Source organism: Amphibalanus amphitrite, unplaced genomic scaffold (assembly GCF_019059575.1).
Source record: "Amphibalanus amphitrite isolate SeventyFive unplaced genomic scaffold, NRLGWU_Aamphi_draft 000516F_arrow, whole genome shotgun sequence".
Taxonomy (NCBI): Eukaryota; Metazoa; Arthropoda; class Thecostraca; order Balanomorpha; family Balanidae; genus Amphibalanus; species Amphibalanus amphitrite.
The window spans coordinates 236,233-250,868 of record NW_024882010.1 but is presented as its reverse complement, the minus strand read 5'-3'; positions in this window follow the sequence as shown (position 1 = coordinate 250,868).

Here is a 14,636-nt window from a genome sequence, read left to right as displayed (position 1 = left end):
GACAGACAGTGAAGCTAGAGCTTCAAAAATGGTGTCGTTGTGTTCTTCTTCATCAGCCGAGTCGAATGATATGCAATATGATGCATTAAGGTAAAAAGAAAAATAAATTTTAAGGAATTTTGAAATACATATTTTTTGTCAATTTTGCATCACGATTTTCATCGACCTGTACTGTATATGTAGTAGACGCTAGCTAAAATACCAGTAGTGACATAAACTCTAAGATGTCCAGAGCTAATCAGTACCTTACTATTTCACTTTCCGCTAATATTTGGAAAACACATAATGGTTTCATCAACTCGTTGTAAAGCGCTGGGGAGGTGGCCGGCGTTACCCCTATGCCGGGCTTACCCCAGAAAAATCAACACTTTTTTAAAACTCGATTTTCTCAACCTTATACTTATTCCACAAAACCGAATTTTTGGGAAAACACGGCCAATGAACTTAGCTAGCTAGCAGGATATCAACATTTTATACAGCACGTATGGTATGTAATAAAAATGAAAAAGAGCTTACTATGCCGGGCTTCCCCCGGCTTCCCCTACGGTCATATTTGAGGCAAGTACAAAATAAACAAATAGATAGATGAATAAATAAATAATTAATTAAATAAATAAATAAATAATAAAAAATAAATAAATAAATAAATAAACAAACAAACAACGAAAGTCGCCAAACGCCCAATGCTTTTTCTGTCGGCACGCCACGAGTATGTTGCCGTTCCTCTGAGAAAAACAATCCCTAATCCAGCGGGCACTCGGTGCAGTGTGCACCGGCAGCTGGCCAATCACTAACTCCGGCGGGGGCTGCTCGGTGCCAGCGGGGACGGCTATCTGCTGTCATCGGGGCGCAACTCCCCTCCTATCGCCACATTTCCGTCTGACTGCCCGCGCCACCGTCACATTTTGGCGGACATGGGAGGCCGCGTGTGCTGCGCCATCGTCCGCATTCATGCAGCAGCGCTCTGCGCTTATACGCAGTGCGCACGTTACGGACCTACGGTACCGATTCTGCTCCGCTGCTCAGGGTGGTGCGTTAGCGTATTATACTAAGGGGAGTGCATAACGTTCATGTGTGCCTATCTAACACTATAGCAAAAGTCAAAACATTGGCTGTGGTATCAATGAAACTCCGTTTTACTGGTACCTTTTATCAGTGTTTAGTGGGCATCCGAATTCCGATATGTAGGTAGGGAAAGATTTATAAGAGCCTTTCAGCACAGATCTTGAGCTATTAAAAAAGTAACATTTATTTTCATTAGCTATATCTCCTACCATAAGACCGTTTTGTGAAAACCGTGCTAAGTTACTCAATAAAACAATAATAAGATCTCTGCTAATGATAAAAGCCCAGCATTAATTTCCATCCAGTGGCGTTTAGGTACAGGGGGGGGGCATGGGGGCCATGGCCCCCCCTTTCCGCCCAGCCGCCCAGATGGCGCCCCAATTAGCGCCGAATAGGCTGATGCCGTTTTACAGAGGGAACATGAATTAAAAAGTGATGTGCAGACAGGGATCGAACTCAATATCTCTTTGGGGGTGCCTGGACACCCCAATGTTCTCCAGGGCACCCCGAAATAGGACCTGAGCCCCCAATTATGAAGGGCGCCCCCCCCGGAAACCAGAAATTCCGAACCCCCAGGGTCGATGGCGCCCCTGTAGAGTCGCTGGCACCCACCTGAACGGAGCAGTCGCCCCATTAAAGGTTGATGGCGCCCCTCTAGACCACCCGGCGCCCATCTGAGACTCACATTCGCCCCATCCAAGACAACGCCCCTTGAGACTACAGTCGCCCCACACAAGCTCAAGGCGCCCATCAAGAGCGTCCGGCGCCCTGCTGAAGGCAACAGCGGCCCCATCCATGCCCAATGGCGCCTTCAACGCCCTTCTAAACATCACAGTCGCACCATCAATCCGAGGTCGCTGGCGCCCCTCAAGAGCCATTGGCGCCCACCTGAACCGGGACTTCAGTCGGCCCATCCTAGATCAATGGCGCCCCTCTGAAACTACTGGTGCCCCTCTGAAAATCCCAATCGAACCATCCGAGATCAATGACGCCCCTCCAGAGCGTCCGACGCCCTACTGAATGCAGCAGAGACCCCATCCAAGCATCGCACCCATCTAGAGCACCCGGTGCCATTCTTAAGATAACATTCGCCCTATCCGAGGTCGTTGGCGCCCTCCAGTAGTCACGGACGCCCATCTGAATGGAGACTTCAGTCGCCCCGCCCCATTCAAGATCGATAGCGCCCCCCCCCCCGAAACCACTGACGCTAGGTAATTATTTGACAATGGGGCTTTCTCATCGACACCAAGGGCCCTTTCCAACACTGGCGGATCCTGGGGGGGGTCCACGGGGTCATGACCCCCCCCAAAAGGTCTGAGAGGGTCATTTGACCCCCCCCAAAAGCCGAAGACCTAAATGCGCTATAGACGCCGTCTTGCATGCTCAAAATCACCTGTCAAACACTTCTGAGCTAATACCTTTGTTTTTCTGGATCGTGTTGCGTGAAAAGGCGTATTGAAGACCAGAATCTTACTCGTTTTTGTCTCAACCGTGCGAGCACCAGGGGATGATCCAGGAAAACTCCAAGGGGATGGTCATGAATTTAATTCGTGGTGCCCCTACCTATACGCAAAATTAAAAACTCAACGGATTTCGGTCACTTAATTTTGGTGATGTCCTATTTTCATTTTTTATTTTGTTTGTTTTATTTTTAGTGCCCCTGGGCCCTGGCAGGTCAAAATCACGTCTGAGGCGAAAGAAATTCACGGGAATCCCAAAAATCACGTCAGGACATTCAGGGCCCTCTGACCAGCCTGACAGCTAGGGCCCTTCTTACTTCCTGGGGCCTCCAGTGAATAACCGCTAGTGTCTGTGTCTGACCGCTAGGGCCCCTCTGACTCCTCAGTAGGTAGGAGGCCCTCTGTAGAGGAGGTCCTCTGTAGAAAGGAGGCCCTCAGTAGAGAGGAGGCCCCCTGTAGAGAGGAGACCCCTTTAAAGAGGAGGCCCTCTGTAGAGAGGAGACCTGCTGTAGAGAGAAGGCTCTATGTAGAGAGGAGGCCCTGTGTAGAGAGGAGGCCCTCTGTGGAAAGGAGACCGCCTGAATGCAGAAGGCCCTCTGAAGAGTGGAGACCCGCTGTAGAGAAGAGGCCCTCTGAAGAAAGGAGGCCCTCTGTAGAGAAGAGGCCCTCTGAAGAGAGGAGGCCCTTTGCAGAGATGAGGTCCTCTGGCTCTTTGAAGAGAGGAGGCCCTCTGTAAAGGAGGCCCTCTTAAAGGGAGAGACCCTCAGTAGAGAGGAAGCCCTCTGTAGAGAGGAGGCCCTGTAGCTTCTGTAGTTAAGAGGCCCTGTGAAAAGAGGAGGCCCGCAGTAGAGATCGGTGGTCCTCTGTAGAGAGGAGGCCCCCTCTGTGTTTTGACAAATGTTTTTGCAAATTTTTCGCGGCGCTTCGCGCCGCCGATTTATGTACATACGTACAGGTCAATACGAAATCTTGACTGTAATTACATAAACCAACCGTGTCAAATTGAATCAGAATTCATATGTGTGCTGTAAAGGAACTCCGGCTTGTACTGCAATGCTAAAAGGGTGGTAAAATTTGTGTTTTGGAGCTGTGTTTCGACACATTCTTTTGCAAATTTTCTCGGCGCTTCGCGCCGCCGATTTATACACCAATCAATAAGAGAGAAATAACAGTGACTGTAATAACACCAACCGTGTCAAATTGAATCGGAATTCATATGTGTACTGTGAAGGAACTCCGGCTTGTACTAGCATGCTAAAAAGGTTGTAATATTTGTGTTTTAGAGCTGTGTTTTGACAACTTTTTTTTGCAAATTTTTGCGGCGCTTCGCGCCGCCGATTCATACACAGGTCAATAAGAGAGATCGTGACTGTATGCTACTATTTACTAATGCATTAGGCTAAAAGTGAGGTAACTATATCTACTTCTGGGTTTTTAAGTCGGTCGACCCGCCTCCCCCCCCCCCAGTAAAAAATCCGTGGCGACGCTCCTATATAGGTGGGTTTCACTAACTAAAACTACTGAGCCGAGTGACTTACGATAAAACTTCATCTTATAAACGACGAAGATCAAATGTCATTTTTTGATCTCGACATACTCGCTCCCTACCCCCCCCCCCCCCGGTCGTCAGAATTCATTCACCAGACCTGGTATGTCGGCCGACTGGTGACCCCCCCCAAAACGACCCCCTAGATCCGCCCTTGCTTTCCAAGATGCAGCAGCCAGGGGTCGCCGAGCTGGGCTAGGATGTGCCAAGCGTTTAATATGAGGCCGCCTCGTTTGTGCCACCGCCACTCGTTGCGATACCGCCCCTCAATGGGACGACGCCGCCCCTTCACCGTACAATGCTACCCCTCAATGCAAGTGGTGCCCCTCAGCGCAGTGCCGCCCATTGCGATGCTGCCCCCGCCTAGCAGTGCGGTGCCGCCCCCAGCGTACGCGTTTTTTTTAATTGAACCTGCTGGGGGTGTTTGAACACCCACTTCTAACTCAGCTTGTGGGCCACGTGGAGACACGCAGTAGGCGGCGTTCGAAAGAGCGTCAAAAACTATTACAAAACTACTTAGATCATTTTTAAGGTTAGGTCGAACTGGTCGAAGAGTTTGATTTTCGGTTGTCAGGTCCCCAGAGACAACCGAAAATCAAACTTCGCCGATCTGACATTTTTCGACAAAACGGCGCAAAAGTCAGGATTCAGAAACAGATTGAGCTACAGCGCCGCAGCAAAGCGCATTCGATAGCTCTTTTTATGCTCTTTCTGATTAATTATCTCAGATTTGACCTAAGATAAACGTTTTACCCTCAAAATATACGTTTTCGCGGAGGACGTTTATCTGTAATACCTTTTGGCTCAGACCTGCACGAGATTAGTTTAACCCGCGCCCTGCTGGGGGTCCTGGAATTCCACGCCCTGCTGGGGGGGGGGGGGGTTGAACACCCAACCCTCTCTAACTCGGCTCCTGGGCCACGTAGCGATACGGAAAAGGCGGCGTTCGAAAGAGTGTGGAAAATAAGGAAGAAATCACTTTGGTCACTTTTTTGGTCAGGTCAAAGGTCAGCAGGCGCGGATCCAGCGGGGGGCGGCGGGGGCGGCCGCCCCCCTCCCCCCCTCCATCCGAAAAGGCGCCCATATCCCGCGGCAGAGAGGGCGCCCCGAGCAGAAGAGCGGCGACACAGCAAAGGTTGAGGAGAAAAAGGGCGCCTCCAGCAGAAGTTGGGCTCACCAAGCAGGAGAGCGACGCCCAATTGCCCATTCCCAGCAGATGAGAGTCGCCCCAGCAGAAGAGCGGCGTCTTATTACAAGAATAAAAGATACCTTCTGTTCAAGAGGGGCGCCCCTGGCAGCGGAAGGGCACCCCCAGCAGGAGAAAGCACCCCTGAAGAGGAGCGACGCCCCAGCAAACGGAGAGAGGCGCCCCCATTCCGAGAAGAAGAGGGGCGCCCTGACAGCAGATGGGCGCCCCAGCAAAAAAGGAGCCCCATAAGAAGAAAATGGATGCCACTAAGAGAAGAGGGGTGCCCCCGGCAGCGGAGGGGGCCCAGAAGAAGAGAAGGGTTTCCAGCAGGAGAGGGGCGCCCCCACCAGAAGAGGGGCGTCCCAGCAGAAGAGAGGCGCCACAGCAAAAGTTGATCAGAAATAGGGAGTCTCCGGCAGAGTTTTGGCTCGCCATACAGGATAGGGGCGCCCCATTGACAATATCCGGCAGAAGATAGTTGCCCCGGCAGCAGATGGGCGCCCCAGCAGGCAGCAGTCGTCGGGTGCCCCCAGTAGAAGAGGGGCGCCTCATTACAAGAAGAAGAGGAGCATATTCTGCACAAGCGGGGCGCCCCTGACAGCGGAAGGGCAGCCCCAGCAGAGGGGCGGTGCCCCAGAAAAAGGAGAAGGGTGCCCAACTCCGAACAAAAGAGGGACGCCCCAGCAAAAAAAAACATAAGAAGAAAGGGGGTGCCGCTGGCAGAAGAGAGAAATCCCCGCAGTGGAAGGGCGCCCCAACAAGAGGTGTCTCTAGCAAAAGAGAAGCGTCCCCTGCAGAACAGGGGCACCCCAGCAAAAGTTGGACAGAAATGGGGCGCCTCCAGCAGAATTTGGGGTCGCCCAACAGGAGAGGGTCGCCCCATTCACAGTAGAAAAGGGGACTCCCCAGCAGCAAAGGGGCTCCCTAACAGAACAGGTGCACTCCAAGTAGAAGTGTGACGCATCAGGAAGAAGAGGGGCGCTTCTAGCAGAAGATGGCCGTCCCAGATAAGTGGGTCGCCTACAGCAAATAGGTCGTTCTTAGAAGAAATGAAGCGACTCAAGCAAAGTGGGCCTCCCCATGAGCGATTGGGCGATCCAAGCAGAGGTTGGGCGCCCTCAGGAGAAGTGAGGCAAACCAGCATAAGTGAGACGCTTCCAGAAAAAAGGAGAAGAAGGATGCACCAGCAAATGGAGGCCACCTTTTTGCTAATATTTTTTTGCTAGCGTAGCGGCGCCCATCTACGACTTTTAACCCGCGCCGTTCTGGTGGTCTGAGTTTTCCGTGTCGTGCTAGGGGGGGGGGGGGGGGAGGTCACGTCCCCTCGTCTAACTCGGCTCCTAGGTCGCGTAGAACTAGAGACACGCGGTAAGCGGTTTTCTAGGTTAAGTCAAATAAGGTCAGCGTACCGGGACGGCCCGGACCACTTCTGCGCCTGCCATCTGTCGGGCAGCGCTTGGAACTACAGCGGGCGCCGGCCGGCCGGGCCGCGCGGCGCCGTTACGGGGCTCATGGAGGCGAATGAAGTGGTGTAAAACCAGACGAATTTTACGCTTGTAAAGCAAAAAACTAAAAATGTACACTCACCACGGTGTTCAGGAAAGTACTGGGAACAATATGGATATAATTTAAAGCTAGTACGATGCGAACTGTTGGTTCCCTAGAGCAGTATTTACATACTTGTCGGAGATAGGACTTTAACATTACCGGAGCTTCTAAACTGCGCTCGCAAAGTACTTGATTGTAAATATTTGCATTTAGAGGCAAAAATCTAAAAATGTACAGTCAGAGCGTTGTTCCCAATACTTCTAGGTACATAATGAGCATAAATTTAGCTTGAAGTGTCATCACACATTGGTTCCCAGTCCAGTTTAAAGCGACACTTTAGACGCGTTTACATAGGGTTTGTTGCAAGCTTATATCTCCGTCCGTGATGTTGCAAAAGATGCCAATGGTGCTTAACAATTTACAAAATGATCCCCTCTAAATATTTGAAGACCACTGCAACGAAATTATCGTCAAATTAACGAGCTAGAGCCTCGTCAAATATGCTATGTAAACCGGGTTTTTGTGCCGCAGAGCCTATCTCTTCCAGTGGATGGCGGCTGGCTGGCGGTTGTAGTGGTGGACAAGACAATTCTTGAGTGAAATGAAATCGTTTTCTTTCATAGAATAATTTTGAAGAACTCGTAATAATTGACAAATGACCGTTAATTACAGTGTATAATTTAAAGTTCATGGCAAATGACAAACTTTTAAACAATGATTGTGAACCCCAGTACCGCTGCGCGAGTAAGCAAGTACTCGACGCACGGTCTGCCCGCCACTTCTGAAAATGGTCCGCGGCCGGCCGGCCGCGACCCGACACGGGTCACCAAAGGTCATCAAAGGTAAAATGTTGCCTATTTCAACAATTTTCGAAGCGCCGGCACATACCTCGGAAACCAATAGAGCTATAGTGCCGCGGTAAAGCGCATTCAATAGCCCTTTCAAAGGTGCTTCTGTGAACTGCCCTCAGAATTGACCTCTGGTCAACGGTCTAGCCTCCAGAGGGCAAAAACTCTAAAAATAGCAGTTTTACGAACAATGTTTTCCTGCAATAGCTTTTGACTCAAGAGAGGCTCGACATTACGTTTGCCAGCATCGCGTTTCTGTCGTCGAGACGCATCGAATGGACTATAGGATGACCTTGAAAGGTAATTTTGAGAATTTGACCTCAGGTCAAGGTCATGACCTCACCGGGAAATGTCATGTTGCATATCAGTCGATCTGTATCGTCGAGCTGAACACAACTGAGGTGTTTTTATCGTTCTAGCATGTGTATCTATCAAAAGTTATTTTCAAAAAAACTGTTGAGGATCTTTCATGACCTGGGGTGACCTGTGGGACATAATGAATGGTCACAGGTGCAACTTTCTTATTCAGTGTGTTAATTTTACATGCATCCTAATACTTGCGATTGTCTAGAATGGCGCTCGTCCAAAAGCCTTTCAGTTGTCTCACATAAACTTAGGTATATACCTAATGGAGATTGGAGAGGTCGCAAAACTGACTTGACCTTAGCTCACAAATATCAAAATTCCGAGATATACATTTCATGAATTTTGTTGCTTTCATCAATCGCTGACAGTTTCAAAGCGACCGTTCAGTCGGTATAGCAATGGTGAGCATTTTAACATTCTGGGGTTAGGTCACTTGGCATGATCTGGTGACCTGCCGTTGCATGACCCGGGCCTGACACTTTTACAACATGTGCAAAAAAGGTGCATGATAATGTGTGCTGAAAACGGCGGCGCTGCGCACAGCTGTTTTTTTCAGATATTTGCGAAAAACCTGAGGGGGAGCATGACAACGTCCCACACCACGGCGCGGGTTTGACGACTCTCGATTTTGACGACGGTTTGGCGCCCCTTCGTATGAAGCGCCCCCAGATTGCCAGGTCGCCCCTATTTTGACTTGCCGCCCCCCCTCCCGAAAAATCCTGGATCCGCCCCTGAAGGTCAGGTCACCAGAGGTCATTGAAGGCCAAAATTCGCCGATTTGTAAGTCAGATGTCGACAATTTTCAACAAATTGACGCACAGCTCGGAAGCTAATAAAGCTGCAGAGCCGCGGAAAAGCGCATTTGATAGCCCTATTGACGCTCTTTCTGAGTAATTTTCTCGGATATGACCTACCGTCAACGGTTTTGCCTGCAGGGGACTAAAAGTAACAAAATAGCCGATTTTTTTGGGAAACCGTTTTTCTGCAATAACTTTTGACTCAAACCTTGCACTAACGTTCTTTTACTGGCATCGTGTTCCTCTCGTCAAGACGTTTCGACTATCACTTGACCTTGAAAGATCAACTTGAAAATTTCACCTCAGGTCAAGGTCATGACCTGACCGGTAAGGGTCAAGCTGCATATCAGTCGATCCGTATCGTCGAGCCAAACACAACTAAGATGTTTTCACCGCTCTAGTATGCCCTTATCAAAAGTTATTCGCGAAAAACAGTCAAATACCATTGGAGACTGAGATGACCTCAGGGGCATAAAAAGGGGTCAAGGGAGCCATTTTCATGTTCAGTGTGTCAAAGATACTAGTAATTCAGTGTTTTAGAGTGTTTATGATGACTTCCATCTAAATAAGACGACTTTCAAATTTCTCCCATTGACTCCCAATGGGGAGGTCGCAAAATTGACCTGACCTTAGGTCATCGATATCAAAATTCGATGATATACATTTTGTACATGATGTTGCTCTTATTAATCTCTGAAAGTTTCAAAGCGATCAGTCCCTCGGTGTAGCTTTACCAGACATTGAAACTTGTAGTGAGGTCACTTGAACTGACACTGACCTTAAGCGACCTGGGTCTGAAATTTTCACAACATATGTAGAACAAATGTATAATAAGGTGTGCCAAAAACGGCGGGACTTCGCGCCGCCGTGTTTGGGACATTCGCGAAAAACCGCAGGAGGGGTGTTCAACCTCCCCAGCAAGGCGTGGGTGAACCGGCATCGTGTTCCATTTTTCGAGACCAGTCAAATGAACTAGAACTTGACATTAACCCTCGCACGACCAGGCCATTTCTCATAACACGAACGACCAGGGGGGGGGGGGTTGTTACGACCCCCCCCCCTGGCGTTTCGAAACGGAAGGTCGTAGAGCTTAGCGGAAAAAACCAACGGATTGCTCTCAACGAGATCTCGCGATTGGTGGTATATTTTTTGGTCCTAGGTCAACATTTGACCTACTTTTGACCGGTCAAAGGTCAAATTTTCAGAATAATAGACTTTTTTCAACTTTCGGCGGCGATTGCGGCAAAACGGTAGGAGATATCGACTTGAAACCTTCACTATCGTGTTCCTTGATCAATTCTCTATCGTTTGGTATGTATTTCGTTTCCCTAGCTCTAAAAATGGGGCGTTGGGAGCGCCGGAAGTCGGCAAGGTCACAGTCGGCGGCAGAAATTCGAAAAATCAAAATTTAAATTTTTGAAATCTGATTGTATTTTTGGATTTGGGAGGTCCATTTGCTCCCTATAGAAGCTAATATTGCTGCATATTCCCATTGAGGTGACAAGAATTAGCAAAATAGTGGTTCGGGCGCTTTTCAAAAATAGTACCGGACGCTGTTCCTCTTGTGACGTCATAGCTCCGTGACCTGACCTGACCCGGCCAAATTTCTTATACCATATGATAGCCAATACTTGCCCCAACATGCATGAGAAGTTTCATCACGATCCATCAACCGATGTCCGTACCACCGGCAGGAAACCTCGGGCGTTGGCACTCAGTTTGTGAAAATCCGGCCGGAGGCTGTAGCTCTTATGACGTCATAACTCCGTGACCTGACATGACCCGATCAATTTTTTTTCGGCAAAAGATGCGCAAAGGTTGCCCCAGAGGGTGTTGAAAATTTCAGCCCGCTACGACAAGCCGTTTAGCGTGCACTTCGAAAAAACCTCAGGGGGGGTTGATACAACCCCCCCCCCCTAGGCGTTCTAGGGTTAAAAGGGCATTTTGAGAATTTGACCTAAGGTGAAGGTCATCACCTAACCGTGAAAAGTCATATTGCATATTAGTCGATCCGTATTGTCGAGAAGGAAAATAATTATTTAAGGTGTTCATTGCTCTACCATATATCTATCAAGTTATTGTCAAATCCTGCTGGAGTCCTTTAATGACCTGAGATGACCTCAGTAGCATAAAAGTGGTCACATCACGAGTGAAATTTTCCGAGTAAATGTGCCATGTTTATCTGTATCCCGATGTTTAAGGGTGTTTTCGTTCTTCATAGGAAGAGCATTTCAATTTTCTCCCATAAACCCGCGCCGTGCAAGGGGGGGGGCGTTTTTACGCCCCCCCCCTTCCGCTAGGTTTTTCACGAATATTTCAAAAACGGCGTCGCGCAGCGCCACCGTTTTTACTTTGGATCAGTGAGTGAACTTGTATATATATTTTTTTTGCATACAATAAAGGTTGTTGTCTATCGAGCAAGGTATATTTTACCGTTTCGGATTGGCATGGATGCTTATTTTTGGGAATAAAATGTCCGAAGCCTGAGATCGTTTCCTATTTCGTGCTAAATATTCATCAAGGTCAAGTTGTTTTGATTAAAAAAAAACACTGGGCTGCAAATTGAATTCATTGGATTTTATGAAAAATCAGCGAAACCTGTTTTTCATACTCGTATTTTGCAACTAGTAAATCATGCAATGACGTTATATTTTAGACTGATGCCCCATGGAAGGCAAGACTGGCAAAAACAGCCCATTTCACTAGCTGACAATGGCGCCCCTCTCAAGGGAAAAGTCGCCCCCTCGAGCACCATGGCCCCCCCTTTCGCTGATTTCTGGCTACGCTACTGTTTCCATCTATGTAATCCTTCAGATAATTGAACTTAGCCAAGATAAGGCTGTTACCCCACTAGCCGCTGGGGGGGGGGCATAAAGTTGCCCCCCTTTACGTTTTGTGGAATATCTCCGCAACCTGATGAGATGCGAACGTGAAACTTGGCATAGCTTCAATTAAATATCTAGGCAATATTTTAGGAAAGTTTGGTGGTTGTAGCACGTAAGATGACGTCACAGTGACATCATAAAGTTTTGTCGTTTTCCAATATGGACCGTTTCTGATGTCGCTGAGCATAAAACTCAACCATGTAAATGAACTAGACAGCACCTGCTGTCATCCTTAACCCTCGCCGGACCAATTGGTTTTCTACATACGCGCCGGCCGAAGGGGGGGGGCGGGTACGACCCCCCCTCGCCGTTTCGCCCCTGGTGGAGCTAGCGCGTCGCGGAAAAACGAGCGTGTGCGCCGTTACGAGACGCAGAGATTGGTACCCGATTTTAAGTTCCTAGGTCAACCGGTGACCTCTGAGGTCAGGTCAAGTGCCCCAAGGTACGGTTCAGTTTTTGGTGAATAACTTCGCAAAAAACGGCCGCAGAGCCGCGATTTTGGCAGCATCGTGTTCGCATCGCTCAGGCGCGTCGAATGATATACTTTTTGTTCGGGTCAGGTCAACTTCGGGTGTTGACCTCCGGTCAAGGTCAGGTCAGCACCCCCAGGTCACGAAGTTGGTCGAAAGAGTTCATGTCGCATATCATTCGATTTGGCAGGTCTTCCTGAGTCCATTGGTGGCTTCCCCGACTCGCTAGCTCAAGTTGATCAAGAGTTATTGACGAAAAACTAATATGACCTTGATGACGTCATAAATGACGTCACGCAAGGTCAACATTGCAAAAGTGACGCATCTAACCTTGCAAGGAGTGCATCAAATCACGATTTTGTGTGCTTGAGATAGTTGGAGATCGTTCCCGGCGCCAGAATAGCAGTTTTCATTTTTCCCCATTGACTTATAATGGTGAGGTCACGAAAATGACCTGACCTCATATGATCTTTAGGAAAAATCCGAGATATACAAGTTGTGAGACTCATAATGGATACTAGATCCTGCAAGTTTCATTTCCCTGTGACATCTCCTCTGGCAGTGAGGGCGTTGCGAAGTTGCGACATCTGAAGACCGTGCAGAGGTTCACTTATGACGTCATAATAGGTCAGTGACCTGACCTGACCCAAAAATGCGGTTGGTGTCAAAAGATCCGGCTTGAATCAAAGGTCAGGTATACCAAGTGTCAGCTCTCTATCGCCAGCGTGTTCGGAGCTATCGCGAAAAAACCCTATGGGGGGGGCGGCACCCGCCCCCCCCCCTCGGCCGGCGAGGGTTAAACATCTATAAAGTACACTTCCAACTGGTTCCTGACTAATAACCGGTCCTTTATATTCGGTCTCATATATCGAACATATCGTGAGGAAACTAAGAGTCGCACATCTATATAATTGGACTTCTGACATCACTGTGACGTCATTTCAAATGGGATCGACACCAAATTTGGACACAACCTTGGATAGGTATTCAGAAAGATGTGTGCACAGTTTCGTTTCTCCATCTCTTCGCGTTGCGACGATATCGTCGCCGGAAGTAAAGGGGAAGGGGCAATTATATGCCCCCCCCCCCCCAGCGGCCGGCGGGTGGCGCGGAGGCCCAGCAGCCGCCGGGTTAATTCATCTACTTGTATGCTCTTAAGTCCTACAGGCTACAAGTTTGCATGTTTTCCTTTTTGTTGCTGTCTAGGGCACACATATTCTTACTGGACGAGGAAGAAACGCGTTGCGAGTGTTTTCAGGCAAAACACCATTTGGACCAGACATTCTTTATGCCGTTACGGTGTAAGCCTGGATTACGTTTACGCAAGCGATATTGCTCCATACACCTAAATATGGGACCAAGAGGAGCCGGAGTGTGTTGAACTATAATGCATTATGCAAGTGGGAGCTGTGCATGCTCAGCTCTAAAACGATGTACACGTAAACAGGCAAAACAGGTTACAGAGCGATGCAATTGAAAACAATTTTTCACGTGTCGTTATCCTGTCCTGCCACACCCAGTATTTGCTCTTTATTTACAAGTAGTACATCTTCCTCTTCCGGCATTTACTATAGAAGAGCCAAATACAATACCGACTACGACTTACATACTTAATATTAATCTCGTCATTCGACCACGCTGCGGATCATTTTTCATCAATTTTTCTCTGCTTCTGATTACGATTACGAAAACAGACGGTACCTATACTTGATATCTACACAGAGACATTTGTCATTAAGAGATAACTCTCAGTCATTTGGGACCCGAGTGCGGTAGGTGGTTGTTATGTGATCGCCTCAATAGATGGCGCTGGTGTTGAGCGCCTGAACATATGCTGTGCCGCATAACACACAACCCGAGCAAACGGAGGCGCACGAACGGAGGAAGTGGTTTGCATTTCTGAGAAAGTTGAAAAGACATTTTGGTAGCAGAAAACTAAGTTTGCTTTTTAGGCATATAGTGATTGCGAAGAAATAGCACCCAATGCCGATCATTTGTAGGTAAACATTCTCAAAGTAGTCAATAACCCGGTTTACATAGCATATTTGACGAGGCTCTAGCTCGTTAATTTGGCGATAATTTCGATGCAGTGATCTTCAAATATTTAGAGGGGATCATTTTGTAAATTGTTCAGCACCATTGGCATCTTTTGCAACATCACGAACGGAGATATAAGCTTGCAACAAACCCTATGTAAACGCGTCTAATAGCCGCGTTTACATAGGGCTAGTTGCCAGATAGTGGAATTTCCACTAACAGAGGGTTCACAAGAAATACGCCATGGCCAATATCCTGGACGCAATTCGGTGTGCAGACGAAAATATGCATGTGAGTGCTAGAAATTCGTAAATTACATTATTTCATTGACTTTTTTTGTTAAAAACACGTGATGACAAGCTCAACAAATCTATTCATGGTGGCTTACGTGGCAAATTGGCTTTCCTTTGTGGGATAATGCCATT